Genomic DNA, 15,680 nt, shown 5'->3' with positions numbered 1-15,680 from the left:
ATTAACTAATATATATATATACATAGTATATAATATATATAGTATATACATTATACTTATAAGTGCTATACTGCTATAACTACAAGTATAGGTATGGTAATAACTAATATTTATGTGTTATATATTATTGTGAATACAAGTCGTACAGGAATAGATATAAATATAGGTACCTATAATAATACAATTATACACATATTATTATACTCGGGGTGTGGTAAAAAGTAAACTACATCATCCATATAAAAATTATGAATAAAATTGTTTTATAATTATTATACAGAATGTTAATTGCTATTAACGTTTACAAATGTGAGAATTACTAAAAAATACTATAGGTACGAATTTCCTCAAATACCAATAACTATTATATTTTGTGCAGATAATCTGTAAAATTTACAAATAAGAATGTACCATTGTACTACCTAGATCTAAGGTTGATTTTTTTTCTACATAGATAATTTTACATTTATGGCTATATATTATAGTCATTACTTCATTAGTCAATGATCATTAAGCTAAAATATCTACTTACCTACCATACTTAATTTACTAACCTAACAAAAAAATAATTATTAAGCAAAATTAAATATTTGTTAATCATTATATACAAACCAAGTCTTTAAAATGTTAGTTGTACAATTTATGTCAAACGACAAACACGTGTTAATATTATATATAGTGGACATCACTTATAAGACTCACGGATATACCTAAGGTTCAGTCGCTTATTAGACTCAAAATCGTCTAGAATAGTCCTGACCAATTCCAATTCATTAAAAAAAATCGTAGGAAATAAACTTTTCTGTTGGTGATTACTGATTTCTAGTCACGTTGGAAATATTTTGGGCATACTATGCATCGGAAATTACTTGAAACTAGTAGCTAAAGCCTTTTTTCTTCCATGGTTGACAAAGTTGACACCGGTTGTGAAATTTTTTTACAAAAACAATATTATTATTTTAAGCCTTAAAATTTAAGGTATTTAAGGCACTTTTTTTTCCAATTCAAAAATCAAGAACGGGTGGGAACTGTTTATCATCAATACTAGCACTTAAATCAATACATGTGGGCTGCAACCTAAGAATATGATAGGTAACTATATACTCTTGCTTTTATTGTAGTGGATTAATGGAGAAGGTATTAGTATGGCATTAAGTTAACCTTGATGTTATAAGTTAAATAAGTTTCATAAATAATTTAAATATATTTAAAATTAAATTCGATATAGGTAGGTATCAATTGAAAATGTAACAACAGAAATTATGTATCTACATCTAAAAACTATAAACTAATGTGTTATTTATACTAATATGCGTACAATTATTTGAAATGAATATAATATGAAAATAAATAAGTGTTACAATAAGAATTGCCAATAGTTATTAATTGGAAAACAAAAAAAAAAATGAAAAATGAACACAAGTGTGTATAGGTAATTTGAATTATTTTGTGAGTCATGTACAATTAAATGTTAAGGTTAAAAGATAAAATCGTAATAGTTTAAAATATTTTTTAAATTTTCTGAAAAAGTTTCGAATGCGTCATGAATATACCATTCAGCCACTCAGGGTCATTTAACTGCACGCTGCCATGTAAGAAAAAAAATTCAGTGATTTGTTGCAATATGCCATAATATAACTTGCATGTTGTTAAGCAATTATAAAATGCACGTTCGCGTTTGAACGACGGTTAAAAGGCGAAGGTAATAATTGTCGAGAGAGTCTTCGTCATCAATACCTACAGATCAAGTGAAACGCATAAACATAAAATATGGTGTCCAATTATTGTGATGCGCATAGCGCATTGATTATACCCTAAAATATTTGCGACTTAAAATCAACTTAGTTACATAGGTAGATAATAGATGAATATTATAAACATTATTTAAAAACATTAAAAAAAATCTTTAAGTAAAATGTCATCAATAGACGATTTGGTGATTGTATTACAACGTATTCATAACACTAGAATATATTTTTTACCTATATGTTACGTATAATATAGATTGGTTAATAATTGTTTTAAGCTTTCAATGCTTTCATAGCCAATCGTCAATGTCTATATTAAAATTTGTGTATTTTATTTTACTTTCACCCACAATTTTCTATATAGTTTTACCAATTTTATCTACTTTCGTTTACTACCATATTGCTTACCATATAGATACTTTCACATTCATTAATAATTTAGCTTATACGATTTATTGATAGCTATAGTTGTAATTAGGTATGTTTAATAATTAATATTTGATTTTAAATTCGTATAATGATACTTTTTTTTTACTAATTATATATATTTTGTACCTAATTACTTACATATGGTAAACTTTTTAACAAAAAAAAAACACCTAAATAAAACATTATAAGTATTAAAAATAGTTTAAATTTCATTGGTAAAAACATGTTTATAACCTTGGACAATAGAATTGTTTTTGGGTGATATTCAAATTACTACTTTAATATGTATATAATATTGTTATACATGTGTGTTAGTTTATTTGTCGCGTGCATATCGTAAAAAAGTGTGATTTAATCAAATTTTCATAACACGTTTGGTGGTTTTTAGTTGAGATTGAAAAAAAATCTATTAGATAACTGCTTAAAGTGTACAGTGTTAAAAAAAACAGGATAATAATAATAAATTATGTATAATGTATAATGTAACATAATAATATACACACACGCATACACATATTTATACACATTATGTATGAGTAGTACTATACTGTTGTTGGCATAAACACGTCTTCGCTCATTATACCTATGCAACTTATAGTATACATACATAGATTATACCTATATGGCTATATGCGTTACCCGCAAAAATATATATTTTATTCTTTTAAGTTATCTGATGCACAATAGCAGACAGAAGGTAGGTATACATAATATTATATATATACCTAAGCAGTAACGTTCATATAATAGCAGCAGCATAATAATATTATAATATAGTATTAGTGGCGGCGATGGTGGTGGTGACAACAATATCGGTCGGTTGTGCCTACGTGGTATAGGCCACAACGATTGTGATGGTTGTCCAATATATAATATAATGTTATTATAATATGAATAATATACAATATGTATGTACCTATATCATTATATTATATTATTATATGTATATAATATATGCAGTACGCCCGTGTATTATGATAGCTGGCACTATTGTAGAAATCCTGATCTCGACTTGATAATATGTCATTTATATCCATGCGTGTGATGGTCCTAGGTATTCATCAACATAATAATATTTTGTATATATAGGTGCCTACCTATACCTACCCACATGTACGAAAATAATACGCGTGGTAGCTGCTGTGCATAGTGTTTCGAAAACGAAAGAAAGAACGAAAAAAAGGAAAGAAAGCATAAAATGTTATTATATGAAATCATTATTTATAGTAGTGAACTTTTTTTTTTTTTTAATTTTTTTAGCACACGCTATATTATTGTATATATATTATTATAATATGGGCGTAAGGCCACCGTCGAGCGTCCGCATCATCGTAGTTGACGCGATAAAGAATTATAACGCATGGCCTCCGACCTTGACAGGAAGATGACGAGCGAAATCGTACATCAGAGAAAGAGAGAGAGCTTTTGACGTGACTAAACGATTGCCCAACGAGTGAATTCCCTTTAATTCGATTCTCTCGTATACTTGACGAAATTCATTATATAGTATTTGATAGCTCCAGCTATATGTTGCGCTTGATGTAAATTTATTATAACATTTCCATCGAATCGAGTACAATTAATTAGACATACGCATATTTAACTCGTAATATTTATTTAATTTCAACAAAACGGGCTAACCCAATATCCAACATAATAATATTACAAGCTAAGTGTTTATTGAGAAACTGTACCAACTCTAATGTACATTAAACAATAATCTTTCAAATGTTCGTAATGTGCATATTTGTATGATTTTTTATAAATGTTCATATATTCCCGATAGATAGGTATTCCTAGAAGTTATTCAAACCAACTATTGTAGACAAGTATATTGCACGTGTACCTAACATCCACTTACTGTCGATTCAATATGTCACGTAATTCAGTTTAAATTTATCAGTTTAGTCAAGATTTTTATTGCATATCATTCACAAAAAAAAAAAAAAAATAGTAATTTAGATGATAATTTACCTGCAGCGTCACGTTCTGATTAGTACACAACAAGATATTATATATTCTACCTTTATTTAATTCGATAGAAAACAGAAAGAACGTTTACTCATTTAGTATTTTTTTTTCTGATATAGTAACACTGATCCAGAAAGCATTTTGTTATAATATGGTAACAGCTAAATCAGTAGATCACTTTATTTTATTGTCTACCTGAATTATAGAGCATGCACAACGAAATTACTATAAGTATAAGCATAGTATAATAGCGTAAACGCATAAACATTAAGCTGCCTGTATAATAGTTACATTTTTGGAGAACAAAGAAAAATATAAGTATATTTTGATGATGCTGTTTCAAACAGTTTATTTTTAACTTGAAAATCACATGTGTGATGATTTCTCATCACAGGAATCAAGCATATAGAATAAAAAAATCATCGAGCTCATAAATAAACAGAACTACTCAAAAGTTATCACTTTAAATACATTACAACTGAGTCAACTGACTAACTGGCTACTTCACTATACACAGTAAACAATTTTAAATTTATTAGCGTATTAACGAAGGTACCTTTGGTGTTGTAAGATTACCTATATTATGCTAAAATTGTTGATTAATTTTTTGTTTAATCACAATTTAGTATAATAATATATTTGAAACAGAATATTAAAAACTGGCCAACTGTTGTTATATTCAGTGACGCCGAACTAAAAAAAAAAGCAGTATGCCGAATATCAAATTTTAATCGTACCTATACCAATATTTGTATACGCAGAATTATTTTATGTGACATGAGCTATAGAGCCTATGGCCTATGGGTACCCAATGGCGTACCCAGTGTTAGGGTTTTAGGGTTCTGACCCCCACTTAAATTGTTTCATTTTACAAAAAAAATCTTATTTACCACCATTTCAATACACAGAATCGATCAAAATATAAGAAATCCATAATTGACATTTCTTTGTCTCGACTTCCAACGTGCATCAAACTTTATCAGCCAACTAATATTATTTAATAGCTTGTTATATAAATACTCAATATGTATATAAATATACAATTTACACGTACAAATTTATTTTTGTTAATTTCAACCACTTAAAATCAAAATACTGAAAAATCCTTTCTTATTGGTTCTAGGTCATTATGTATGTCATGTAAAATTTTAGATTGCAAAACGCAAACACTTTGTAGTATTATATATATAAAGTATAAAAGTATATACAATTACAAATTACAATATACAAAAGAAAAATGTCTACAAATCGTTTAGAACTAGTTAGTACCTACTACCTACTGGGCTACGGGACCGGTCCAATGTGTGATCTACAGATAAACGGCTATCTGTGAAAAAGCGTTGTAGGTACAACGTGTGATCTACCGATAACAGATACCTATATTCTAACGAAAATATAATCACGATCGCTCACAACGTGATAATTACAACCCACGACCACATGAAGATAGTGAAGAAACTTCAAATTATGAAAATGAAACTCCGGTAGAAAATAACCAACGAAATTATGGAAATAGAATACAGCGACCGTGGGTATTTGGTTTGTGGTGTAATAAAGACAACAATACTAAAGGTCGATTTTTCATTGTAGAAAAAAGGAATCGAAAAACGCTTATACTAATAATAGAAAGCGAGGTAGAAATTGGTATAAAGATTTAAAGCGATCAGTGGCGAACATATAGTTCTCTGAAGAACCACGGATTTATTCATCAAACTGTATATCATACAGAAAATGTTGTGGATCGAATACTAGAGCTCATACTCAAACAATAGAGTCGTTGTGAAAGTTAGTCAAGTCCAAGTATAATATAAAAGTAGAAGGTGCATCTCCACTATTATTAGACAGCCAACTTAGAAGAATGGTGGCAATTATACCACCCAATACAAACTAAAATATTTGGTGATTTTTTTTATCAGATTTAAAAAATATTTTTGCAGTATGAATATAACAAGCAAAATTATAGCAAGTTAATTATACATTGGACCAGCCATATTTTATTGGTAGATCACACATTGGACCAGCCGTTTATCGGTAGATCACACATTGGACCGGTCCCTAGGCTACTTAAATATACACATTTTCAATTTTATTATTTTTACTAAGATAATATACTATATGTTATAAAGTTTTTAATAAATTGACTTTTTTTTGTATTTAATTTTTACATTTTAATAATTTATATTATATATGCTTAACATTTATGTATAACAATATATATCAATATATACTTAATGTACATAACAGTTCAAACTGTCCGCGTTCTGCAATGTACTTTTTTACCCAATCATACACGTTATCGTACACGTTTTAACAGCATGTCCCGGTGTCCCGGCCGGATTTTGTTTCGGTTTATGGAAGACAAGAGAAAATAACTTTAATATTATTTTGTTTAATAATAAAACATAAAATAATATTAAACATAGAATTGGGGTTTAACTTGTAAAGAATTTTATTTAAAAATTAAAGGTAATACAGCTGTATTGAAAACAATTCATTCAACCGAAAATTATGAACATTAGGTTATTACTAACAATTAATAAATATGAATGCAGTAAATGTAGTTTATGTAAAAAATTGTATTGGTTAATACATTTTTCAATTAAAATATGGGATATTATTAATTTCCATATAATTATATAAAAAAGATTTTTACTATTTTTATTTTTTTATTTTTATTAGCTTCTAGTATTAAACTATGATAGCTCAACAATTACAATTGAACATGATAATAAAAAAATTATACGAAAAAAAAGCTATTCAATATGATGTCCCGGTTTGGCGTTTTTTAAATCTGGCAACTCTAGTTATGCAGTTTAAACAATGGACCGTACAAAGTGACCGTTTATCATTCGTATTGGCTATTGCACGATGAAAGTATTAAAGGGACCAATATTCCAAATTTCAAGTTCTACGTTGAGCAATTTTTGAGATACAGTGATAAGTGAGTCAGTGGTATTTGGATTTTACATGTATAGATAGGTCTTTATGATAAAAACGCTACCGTGTTCAGAATATTTTGTACAATAGCTATGCGATCTATCTTATTACGTGGTCGATTGACATGTCAATTAACTCCCCGAAACTAACATGTTTAAATCAAACTCTATGCATTTACATATAGACATAATTATATAAAAAATAAATATTGCACGATTAGGTACCTACCTGCTAATATTACAATATTTACGCAATATAAATTACAATGAATACGACGTATTTAATTATCACGTCATTGGTAATAAGAAACAGTGGCGCAACCAGGGAAGGGGTTTGGGGTTGTGCCCCTCCTGAAATGTTTTTCAAAGTCAAATATTTTAAAGTGATGGACCATTTTTTGTTAATTAATTTTTTTATATATAAATATCCATATATAAATAACCTCACCCGAAAATAGATCCTAGTTGCACCACTGATAAGTAATAACTAATTAAGTGTATTTATATATATATATATATATATATATATATATGTATATTGTTTCTGAGTTAACAAATATGCAATATATACAAAGTGATATTAACTATACAATGTATATTATAAATTATTAAAATTTGGTACTTTAATCTGCATCATGATGTAATCATATATTTAAAAAAACATAAATTAGCTATTTTTATTTTTATGAATATATGCTTAATATTTATAAACTTAAATACTTATTATATTTTAAACGTTTTTTTTAAATACTGCAGCAGTTTAACAAAATATATGGGGGTCATTTTTTTAATAATAAATATTAGGTATATATTAATATAATAACATACCATTTTATAACAAAATGTTAATATCTATTTAATATGCATTATGAATATATTATTTTAAATATTTATATTGTTACAAAAATATTCTAATTCTCTAGCTATAGACTCATCACTCATGAATTATGATAAATACTAACAATTTAACCAAATACACTGTTTTTTAAAATTATTTATAGTTCATTATGTTATAACTTATAAATAGCAAGTTTCCTAATTTTTAGAAGTGTATAAAATATGAACTATATACGATAGGTTTTGGTTTTACTGTGTACAATTATTTACATAATACCATAATAATTAACGTTTTATTAGTGTGTTTATTCACTAAAAAATTACTTAGACAGCAGCGCACACACACACACATCGCGCGTGTGATGTAGGTAGTTTATGATCAATCGACTTTCGCCCGCGTCACTGAAAGTGACCGCGGCAGGCCGCAGAGAAACGGCGCGCGGTTTATCGGGGTTAACGTACGCTTTCTACGGGTTTTTGGGGCTCTCGATCGGGTTAATCCGCCGCCGCTGGGCCCATATCTTGCTGTCAGATTGCTCCACTGTGTCGGACAACTACCTATAACAATACATTGATTATACCAGCATTTTATTATTTATATTAATAGAGCCATACAACAAGTTTCTGTTTTATTTCTAAAAAATAAATAGTTTTTTCCCAACTGGCTTGTGCAGCACTATATTAATATATTATAGATTGGATTTAAAATCCATGGTTCCTGAGTCTGAGAAAACATTTATTTACTTAATGCAATATTGAAAAATGTTCGACTTAAAAAAGTGAAAGTCTTAAATGAAACCTTGATATAGATCTTGAGTAAAGATGGAAATACCAAAATATTTTTAGTTTCATATACCTGCCAACTGAGAGTATTTAATCCAACGTATAGGTACTTACATAGTTTATATATTCATAATTGATAGTAGTCATTTTAATAATAGTAATAATAGTAATATTTTTATAGTAAAATTATGTAAACATTTATGATATTATTCATACATATAGTGTGATGGGTGTTGGTGTAATATGAGCATACTTACCTATTTAAGTATATATTTTAATATATTATATTATTTTGCATTCTGTATAAAATACCTACCTAGACCTCCTCGCTTCTACATCAATAAGATATATAAAACTATAAGGAAAATCGAAAATTATAACATTTATAAAGTTACTTATAGATATTTTATAGAATGCCGAACTTCAAGTCGCAAGAGCACCTTTAGTGAAAGTTTATAATTATGATAAAAATGTATATTAAAACATTGTCAGATGAAAAATTTAAACCACCTAAGTTGATACTATATAAGGTTCAATTAAGCGATGTAGACAAAGATCATATAAGACGCAGACGATCGAAATGTATTAGCTGTCTGCTAATGCTGTAGTGGTAAACATAAAATAACACATAATATGTCTAATTTTATTTCTGGTAACAGTTGATGGAACGACGATGTTCAGAAATTAGGTTAAATAAAGGTTTTTAAGTCTTTATACTTATGTCTCAAGGACTTAATTTGAAACATGTTATTCAAATTTAATAAAGATTGACGAAGTTTCAACGAATAATATATACATTTGCTTTACAGAAAATAGTTACTCAACAGCTGAAGAGAAACTGGATAAGATACTTCATCGAATGTATATGCAAGTCATCAAAATGACAAACTACAAAATGTTTTTGTAAAAAAATTATATTTCATGTAGTTCAAAATGTCATGCATCAATGCATCATACTGTATTCTACGATAATAAATATATATTTAACGTAATTATTAAAAAATATATACATAATTAAATATTTCCAAATAAATTAAAATAATACTACACATATTTTAATTAAGCACTATTCAAAACTTCATACTTTACCTAACATGGAATTGTAATTTTATGTAAAAATAGCATAATAATTTAATAAATTCGCCAAATAGTACAAGGAATTCTACAAAATGCCTAAGAACACTATAGAAAGTCTTTATTCAATACTGCCGATAATATATTATACATATATATTAGGTATAGTTAGTTCCAGTGTACTATTCGTTGCCCGTTTAAAATATGACTCTAAATGATTTAAAATGTTTGGTTAATTCTTCGTTTATACCCGGCTAATCATCATGATCAAAGTTTCGAAATTCCCATGGATTTTCTCTATCTTAATCTCTCTAAAAAAAGGTCTTTAACATCCTGATAAGGGTTGAATTTTGAAACATCCTTTCTTATTAGTGTGTATCTACAGTTGTACACCATGATTCAAAACTTCCATCCAAATTTCAGACTCATAGCTTCAGCGGTTCTGCTAGGAAATGATGAATCACCCAGGACAAGTCATTATATATATATATACCAATTATAGATTTAGACAATAAAACATATTTCTTAAGTATTGATTTATGTTTTTATTTTATTTTATTTCATTATTGCAGTGTCTAACAGCTTTTACAGTCCACGTCATACATTATAGGTAATGACATTTAAAAATATTAAAACAGAATTAGACACCACCTATGATCTATATATATATTATTTATCTATAAATGAATATTGTTGCCTGTTGGGTTAGAACTACACAGCGCCAAACAGCTTAGTTTTTAATTATTATGTATAAGTTACTACCACGGTCCATGTACCATAACCATTGACATATTAATAAATTATTAAATAATTATAAAATAATTATTAATATGTCTATGACCATAACTGATATATTTTAATTGATTAAAATATTTAATACTGTATATGTATTAATATAATATAGTAAAATACAAGTATTTTATATTATACCTATAGATATTACGGAATAGGTAGGTACAACAAACTGAACAAAAATTTGAACCGTTAAAAATATTTTACCATAATTATAAATTATAATAAGAATAACATATTATGTAGTTGCAACATTTTGAACGCATCATTAGTATAATCATTTATGCATATAATACAAAATATAGGTACCTACACCTATCATCTGCAGATAACCTTCAAGATATAAAAAAAACCCATAACCTAATTAATAATAATAACTATTATATATATGTTAAATTTTGTCAAAAAACGAAAATATAGACTGATTTTGTGATTGACGTAAAACCTGCAAAAGAATTATGGCACACTTGGATGGTGCTTACGCCGTATTTACCCATCGCCATTTACTATTTTATTAAAACTAAATTAGCGTAAAGGAATTTTGTAAAAATATTAGAGCCGTATAGAGGTACGTGCAGGTTATATACTTATCAACCTAAATACAACCTACTTAATAGTAATTAAAAATGAATGTGAAAAAAAGTATGGTTTTGAACCATGTCCTTAAAAATAGACAGCTAACATAAATGGTAATTTAGGAATCGGAATTTCTGCAATAATCTCTTTGTTTGTGTTATTATCTATGATTTTTAAGTTAATATTGAAATCATCATGATATAAAAATGCAATCCTTGGTACCTAGAATTTTTTTCTTGGCATTTTAATATATTGTTGTCTGAACTCTGAAGTGTCTATGCAGAAAGTATGATATGGAATTTTGCGATGTACCTATATAATATGCACTATGCAGGTAGTAGGCACTCTGAAAAAAATAATCATCACTTATACATCACTGTCATCACTATTAATATCACTGAAAAATCAATTTCAAGGATATCAACAAACGTGGTGCAAATATAACTTTTTTGTAGATCGTACAATTAATATAATATTTATGACTTTATAATGGTTATAAAATATGACAATACGTCTGTACAGTATACTATATTTTATAATATTATATATTTATATATATACTACACGATCTGTTGAAAACGAGAGTTGGCCAAGTGTATTATTATGAGGCAGACGATTCGATTTTAGGTTGCCTCGCGGCGTTGCACTAATCTCACAATACCCATAATATAATATGTGTATTATGTACATTTGTGTGTGTATATTTTATATAGGTATACAGAAAGTGTACAAAATAAATAATAATAAAATGGCGGCATGTACACGTTTGACGTAGAGAATTATAATATACGAAAACACAACCCGCCAATCACTACCTTTGTCCTATTCTGTGTTATTATAATATTATATATGGGTAACCTTATACCTATATATATCTATAATATTCAGGTTTTCTGGTGCGCACAAATATAATATTATAATACAAGAGCTGGCCGACGCGTCATTCGGAGACGATTGTGAGGTAATTTATTTTTCCTGCAATATCTCGCACTTATCTATTGGCCGCACGAATCCGCCGCTGCCGCCGCCGTCTAGTGGGCGCCACGACCCGTACCAGGAGGCGATATCGGCTACACGCAAGCACGTTGCTCAGGCCCTTGATAATAGTAATAATAATAACAATAATATATATAAATATTATTATACGAAATCGAAGCCAAGCGGAGATACAGCTTGCTATAGAGAGAACGTGTTGTGCGAGTTTTCACTTTCTCTTATTTTAACTACAATATATAATATATATATATATATATAAGTATTTACTATGTATAGATATCTGGTACATACAACTGGGTTTAGTCTGCATCTCTCTCTTTCTCTCTCTCTCTTTCTCTACGCGCATGTATATATTATCTTTTACTAATTTGAATGCTGCTATCCGATTATCGTCGTGCACATCATGTTTTGATCGATAAAACATAAAACAATCTACAACAACTGTGTAATCTACCTTTATAATTAATAATATTATGTATTGAAGACGGGGGCGCGATTCTTTATATAGGTACTAATATGTTGCTTAGTGAACTGCATAAAAGTGCATTATAAAATTATAATAAATATTAGTTATACATTATGCAATTGAAGGAAAAACAATATTAACCCTAAATTAAGAGAATGATATTATATGCATATATGTATATACGTGACACGTCAAATAATTTTTGAGTACAGATCAAATACCGCAACCAGGAAAGGAATATTTCGAAACCATATTACACAACAATAACAACTATTATTGATAATAACCACAAAAAATAAATATATACTATTATTAAGTACTCAACTGTAGGTATGTAATAAAATGTATTTTTTTGTTTAATGTTTTAGCCGTTTTAGGTTGGCACTTATTTAAAAATATATATTTATATATGCAATAATATTATTTTAGTAAATCAAATGCAATACATACTGAAATTTTAGTTTGTAGAATTCATCTTTTAAGCTTTTTCTTTATTTTTTTGTATAATATTATATCTTCTCTTTTTCTTCTTATTGCGCGTGGGTTTCGGCTCTCAAAAACTTTTTACATTATCCGTCTTAATTCTTTGCCGTTTTCTCCAATGTATGTTTGGTCCTAATGCTTTGACAATCTTCTTAATAATTAATCTTCAGACCTTAAACATTGCCTACCTAAGAAAATTTTACCAATCTGATTTTCTTTAATAACCATTTTTTAAATAAGCTCTTTTTTTAAAAGGTAAGTATGGTCATTGTTAGCCTTCTTTTTGTAGTTTGTTTTATAATGTCTGGTCATTGAAACAAGTTTTATTCTTCAGCTCATTTTCATGATGTATTCTCCATTCCCCAGTCTATCAGAGTCGATGCACATGATGGTGCATAGATTCTTGTAATTTCTCTTTCGAACACTGACAGTCTTGTCGAGTCAGACAGCAGTCATGTCCATGGACTGCAGTTCAGACCCCCTATAAAACTTATTTCCGTTTAAGAGTCATATATTTAACACTCTTTATAAGATCTTTCAATCCTTTAACGAAGCATACTTCCATTCGCAAATCATTAAATTCTAATATTATCTATTAAAACTTTTTTCTATTTGTATCCTAGAATTTACTTCAATCATCAAGTCATTGGCTTGTGTTATAAACAATTATTAATCTAAAAATCAATTTTAAACTATTGTACAATAATAATATTATATATTTATTAAATGTATTGTATTTTATAAGTATCAAAAAATAAAAAGTATCGAATATTATAATTCATTCATCATTGGTAGGTAATTATTTTACGTACAAAGTGTATACTTATATACCTAAAATATAATATTGCATTTGATATACCTACCTAATACCTATATTTGATTTTTAGACTAAAATGTTATGAATACAAAAAACCATGAAAATCCAAGTGATTTTTTTACCAATCTATACATTTATTATGTTATCTTCAGATTGGCGAGCCTAAACTTGTTTTCAGTGAAAATAAGCCAGCCATATTTTTTTCAAAACATCGACTCTTAATATTAGGTAGGTAATATATATAATGCATATATATATATATATATATATATATATATATAATGCCAATAGCTTTTTATAATTTTAATTATACACAATACAATTAATTTTGTTAAGAAAAATGTTGTTTCTTTTTTAATTTGGATTCAGTGGTGTATCAAATATGTCAGATAAAAACCTAATTGTAATACTGTATTTAAATCCAAAACAAATAAATACTTAATTAAAAATACTGCATAATACGAGCTAACAAAATCTAATGCCATGAAATTTAACTTAAATTTATGCATAATTTTTGATTGTTTATTAAATTTTGAAATAAATATATGAAAGTCGACTTTATTTTGACGCAAGTGAAAAACGGGCACATCACACGTGATTGAATTGTCATATAACGGTTATAGATTTTTAATAAATATATAAAAATATCATAACTATTCGTATTTGATGGATGATGATAATAATATACGGTGTACGACTTACTAAACATTAAATATATTATTTATTTATTCAAATTCTTAATATAATATGCATGAGTTAGGTAATGACTAATAAGTATTAGCTAATTTACCTAATGTACGAGTATAATCGACAATAATCAAGACTCGTTGTTAAATTTCGTAAAAATGTATGTCTAAGGTTTTGTTTTTCCATAAAAACTATGAGGTTACATGTACACAGCGAAGGAATTTAACGTAGATTACTACAATAGTTTAGAATAAATATTTTTAAAAAAAATGTGAACATATTGCTTATCTAAAAGATAAAAAAATAAATCCAATTTGTTCCTTTGCATGCGGTGTTATTACAAATTATGTATATCAGTATATGTATTATATACATCGTGTTATGTATACCAAATAGTAATTCTTCGTACTTTTATATTTGGTAGCCTACTCAAAGATATTTGCTTACCAGATTGGCCCACCGAAAAAAAGTTTGAGCTTTACTAAAGCTTTATAAATCAATTTAAAATATACTCGTAATTAATTATAGATAAATATGTGTGATTATTGGTGGACAAAAATGTGAATATTGATAATAAAAACAACGGTAAGTCAATCTGCTGTATAGTTGGTTATTAGTTTAACTCGTCCTTGAGTAAGTCATCTAAATGGATATATTAAATTTGAGATCAGTGATACATTGATACATAAAATTGTTGCATATGGACAACGATTTTGATTTTACATGTCTAAAAATATTTCATAACTTATCTATATCAGGACATCAGGTACCTTGTACCTACGTACTATTATTTTATTTTATTTTTTTAGTATATAGAATATATAAGCTTGATTATATATACTTATATAAACTTTCTGTGAAAATTTCATGTATGTATGGTCATTTGTTTTAAAGTTACATCAAAAACCAAAATTGATTTTGTCGAAAACTGATTGTGCGTAAAAATTCCCGTTTTGTCCTTAATTTTTAGTCTGTTTATCTTAATTATTAAGAAGAATATCGAGAATTTTTTACTTTTGACCACCTAAAGTACCAACTAGATTCACTTTCTTATCGAACGAGGTACTGAAGTCGAAAATCGAAGA

This window comes from Diuraphis noxia, unplaced genomic scaffold (assembly GCF_037042655.1).
Source record: "Diuraphis noxia isolate RWA-SAM2 unplaced genomic scaffold, SU_Dnox_SAM2 contig0001, whole genome shotgun sequence".
Taxonomy (NCBI): Eukaryota; Metazoa; Arthropoda; class Insecta; order Hemiptera; family Aphididae; genus Diuraphis; species Diuraphis noxia.
This window is presented reverse-complemented; position numbering follows the sequence as displayed.